We start from the raw sequence: 5,380 nt of genomic DNA, 5'->3' as shown, positions 1-5,380 counted from the left end.
AGCACCAATTAATTTTATTTAAAGAAATGGCGTGTCGTCTATTTCCGGTGTAGCAAACGTAGTACATGGGGCGACATCTAGATGTCATCTACCTCGCCCTATTCACTATGCTTTTTTATAGGAGCTTTTCAAAGCTTTGCTTTATGGTGTCGGACACACAACATTGAAAGTTTGGCTGACTTCCAAAACGTCAATTGCTTTGCATACGTACAAAGTATAACGTTCAATAACGCCGAACTACAAAATGTTGACGATGTATACTCTTCCAAAACGCATCCGAAAATTTATCGAAATGCATCGCTAGCGCAATCAGCGCATCAGAAACAAAGTTGATGCTTCGTTTGTTATTGGTTACCATTGGTGTTTTAAAAATGGAAAATTCATAAAAATTGTTCATTGGTATATAGAGTATTTAAAATATACAATGTATATGGTTGCAATGTGTCGCAACCCTGCATATACAAACAGTTTTGAATACCGCAGTATAACAGTTTCCAAATATTGTATTGATACGTTTTGGAAGCCAGCCTTTCTGGAACACAACATTGAAAGTTTCTGGATCACAACATTGCAAGTTGATAAAAGCGTTGTAAAAAAATAATACAAGTGTGCAGCGAAGATAATGAGACAAACACAGTTGCTTATTGTATCCAACAGGCACCAAGTTGCTACATACGTTTTTATTGCTTATCACATTAAATTTTTGAAGTGAAACTTCGTAGGCGGCGGTATCGCAAAAATGGAGAGTGAAATTTTTAAAACTGAAAATATTACATGAATAAGAAGGAAGATATTGTATAGAGAAGGGGAAAAAGAAATAAAGCGACGTATGACGGCTATAAAAAGCGATAGCACAAGCATCTTCAACGTGCATGCGTACCATGGTGAAACGAATACACAAGGTGGTGCTGATTGTGATCAGTAGAGTTGCAAATATATCGATGTCAGTATCGATATATCGAGTAATTGTTTTTTTTTGCAGACATCGATATTTTTTTCGATATCGAGTACGGCTTAGCCATTTTCTCATTACTTATTTTTGCGACATAAGCGGTGACTGATTTAATAGACTACAAATCTGCATATACATTTTTTTAATAGAAATTCTTATTAAAAGGTTCGCAATTTTTAAGAAAATTTTGATTTTTTTCTAATATTTGCACAAATTTTGCTATTTAGGTTTATATAGCTTTTGTTAGAGATTGAGCTATACTTTTATAAAAAAGTTATGAAAAAAATATAGAATGAAAAATCATTGCGAATACTGTGATAATATCACTGTGTGATTTTGAGTGTGGGTCACTGTTCATACATACATATCTGTGTTCGTATGGAAAAGTAGCTTAATATTGACTTGCTAGTATCGGAACTATTTCTGGTACGTTTTTTTGCCCAACGTTGTTAAACGGCTCAGTGCCTGTGAGTCATTCGCAATCGTATGCTGCGAATGCCGATTTATACATAATACATATACATAAGCTACTTTTCTATACGAACACAGATATGTACTTCATATATATAATAAAATTTTCTGTTGGTAAATGGTTCTATTCATTTTTTGAATGAGTAGATGTTTTCAGTGTAGAATTAAAAATTAACGATATATATCGATATAGCGAGTTTTTGTCTCTTAAATATCGAAAATATCGAGTACGGCGAATATCGATACTTTTGCAGCTCTAGTGATCAGTGATCGGACTTAAAAAAAAAGAATTTGTGTGGTAGAATTTGGAAAAAAATGTGGAGATTTCAAAAAAATGTGGTTGAATCAAAGTTAGTACAAAAATGAAAAATATTCTGCAAGGTTTAACCTAAATTGCAAACATTTTAATTAGAATCTAAAAAAAATTTATTTTAGTATTATAAAGTGCAAGATTTAAGTTGCTAAAAATTCAGTTCAATTTTGGTAATTTTTTTCCTTGACAGTGTAAAGCAGTTCCTTCCATATCAAGATATTTTTCGACCATATTTTGAAAGCTTTCTGCAAGCTTGCGGAGTGCTGCCAGCTTTTCTTTCTATCACATCACGATGTAGCCTTATGGTCTGATTATGCATAATTCGCATAACTTCGCACAACTTCGCATAAACTTCAAACTGTAATTTCGTATGTACTTTGTATGTATTTTGTATGTATTCCATTACCCCGAAATTAGCAGAACTTTTAAAAACTTAGCGATCTGTTGAGTTAAGATTTTGCTTCACATTTTCTTAAGTTACACTTTTAGTGCTCTAGTACAAATGGTTGTGCGAAGTTATGCGAAGTATGCATAATCAGACCCTTAGGAACTTTAGATGCACTGAAATTTTCTAATACTTTCACAAAAATCGCCGTTTTTTAACATTTTCGCTATTAATTCTTTTTTATAAATCATATATTTTGCGATTCAACACAATAAAACCATGTTTCCTGTCGAAAAATTGAATATTGAGAAAATTTACTATTTTACGGTTTATTTTATCCTCCCATTCTGCCTGTTGTTAGTGTTTAGTGTTGGACAATTTTTGCTCTTAAAATTAAGAAAATTATATCGAGCAAACATAAAACTACTCAAAAACGCGAGTATGTGGTAGATTTCAGACCTTGTGTGGTAGATGCTCAAAAAAGTGACAGATCTACCACAATGTGGTAGAAGTCCGATCACTGATTGTGATACCGCTAAATCTCTCTTGAAAATTTTGACAGAGATATGAAGTCATAGGGGATTTTGTGTATCGCCTGTGTAATATATGTACATATACATACATATGCAAAACATATAGGTACTAATAGACAGTGTTGCCAAGTTTTGAATTTGAAAAAGCACTAAAATCCAGAAAAATCGCGTTTTTCTCGAAAAAATCTCAAAATTTTTATTGGAGTATTTAATGGACTTTGTATGCATACAAAATTGTATTGTAAGGATGCCGATTCAAATTAATAAAAATCAATGTTTGTTGCTCGACGGTGTAATTTATTCTTTTTTCTATAAATTCAAATATTTCCGTTCAAGCGACGTTAGGATTCTTGTTCTTATTTTCTAATTTGCAGCTGTGTCCAGCGTTGCCGTTTCGCTTAGATGTAAGCAAAAATTGACTAATTTTTCCTCACTGTTTACATAAATGTTAAAATCTTCTTCGTTTGAATCTACTCTTATGGTCTCGTGAACTAATGGAACATAACAAATTCAGCTCAAACTAAAGGTCTAAAGTGTGATTCCTGCTCCCAGAAATGGGGAATTACCGAATGTAATTTTGACATGATTGAAAGTGCTGCCACATAACTCCGGTGGTACTGCAAAACGGTCAATGTCTATTAGTACGCATGACACTTAGATGGTCTCTTCCGTGCACCGGAATGCATCTGTAAATCGTTACACCCTAATAAACGAATGACGAAACTGTCTACCTTTGGCTGATGAAGATGAACGGTTGCCAGAAGTGATCAGATACAGATAACACAACAATTAAGCACCAGAGGTAATAAGTGACATAGAACGTTTTGCAGTAAAAACGACGATATATTGTTGGTACAAAAATGCTCCCTCGCTTATGATTGTCATTGTGACATGATTTTGTTTCGATTTTTGTAAAGTTTCTTACAACACTTACGATTGCTATAAAATTTGCCCCCTTTTTGTTAAGATTTACAGATTTGGTGCCTTCGAACTAAAAACAAAAGCACCAAAAAACGCATCAAGCACTAATTTCTAAAATTTTCGCATTTTGAATAAGGAAATGCACTAAATTTAGTGCGAAAATCACCAAGTTGGCAACAGTACTAATATATCTCTCACAGCTTTCTTCACCGGCAAATCTGCGATGACGTCATATTCACGTTACTCTCCCGAATTTCGCATCGCTCAGCGTAATCTTGTATTCTATCGGTCTTGCATTGAACTGACCAAAGTTCTTAGGGATAACGTTCAAATGAGAGTGAAGTAAGTGAATTTTGATTGACATTCTACATACCATAGCTGAATATGCAGTGTTGCCAACTTTTGAGTTTCAAAAAGCACCAAAACTTGGAAAAAAGCGTTTTACCCAACTAAAAGCACTAATTTTTTTATCACATGATACTTTTTTTCATAACAGTTTGTATTTAACAAAAGTAAAAAAAATAAACAATATTTACAAGTATAAATCAATACACAAAACTTTTTTGCTCATAAAGCCTCTGCGCATGCTATTATGATTCATGATTACGAAGTAATACCGAAGTACTGCACGTTGAAACTGGTATATCTCGATAAAGAAAAATCGAATCGCAAAAGCGAAAATGAATTTTAAAGGGGAAGAGTAATACTAAATGAAACGTTAAGTAGGGATGAGAAAAAAAAAATGTTTTGTTTTCATAATATAACCTCAAATAGCGCGAAAACCGTGACGTGCTAGAGCAATTCGGCAGCCAGATTTGGATTTAGCACCAAAAAATCTACAAGAACCGATGCATTTTACTCAGGTGGCGAAAAAAGTCAAAATTTATCGAACTGTGTAATCAATCAAAATATGTACTAGAAATAACTAGAAAATAAAAAAAGAAATACTTAACTTACCTGCGTGCTAGCATTTTCAACTCGAATACAATTTAACAAGAACGTGGGTTTGCAACTTCAGATTTTTATCAATCATGGTTGCATTTTAGTGAATTTAAATTTGTAGATTCTTGTAAACTCAACAAACACTAAAAAAGGTACTAGGCACTAAACCATTTCTTTTGGCGTTTTGATTTTCAAAAAGCACTAGAACTAGTGCTTAAAGCACCAAGTTGGCAATTATATGAATATGCATTCAGAAACTCATTAACGATCTCTTTGTAATTCTCACGCCTTTTGTTGCCTAGAAAATTAGTGCACAAAGACTGGAAGCTATTCCAGGCTCTTGGTTCAACCGGACTTAGTTTACATGAAAATTCAGTATCTTTTATTAGCTATCGAATCCGAGGCCTAATAAAAACGCCTTTAAATTACCAATAATCAATTAATAAAGCATGAGCAATAACGCCCAAAAATAATATCAGAATTACCTTCTTTTATTTTAGCCTCGCTCAATCTCGGGAAAGAAGATTTTATATGATTAGACATTGAAATTTTTAAGAAATTGCTTCATGTAACCAAGTTTCAAGTGCAGTGGTGGCAAAATTATATTCTCAGGAGCCACGAGTGGAATTCTCAACACATTTTTTTCGCCAATTCGAAAGGGATTTCGCTGTGGCCACTCATCTCTTTCATACTTAAGGGGTGCACGGCTATCCCACTCACAAAAATAACAGGGGTATTTTGAGTAGTCTCCAGCATACCCATCAGTATTGTTAAAATTTTAAGGTCACTGACAATTTGCTATTTGTGCATTGCATAGTTTATCAATTGAAGAATTTTTTCAATTGAATCGTATGCTTCTTTCA

Source organism: Rhagoletis pomonella, unplaced genomic scaffold, assembly GCF_013731165.1.
Source record: "Rhagoletis pomonella isolate Grant_MI unplaced genomic scaffold, Rhpom_1.0 Rhpom_scaffold_00001, whole genome shotgun sequence".
NCBI classification, from domain to species: Eukaryota; Metazoa; Arthropoda; class Insecta; order Diptera; family Tephritidae; genus Rhagoletis; species Rhagoletis pomonella.
Note: the sequence above shows the minus strand (reverse complement) of the source record.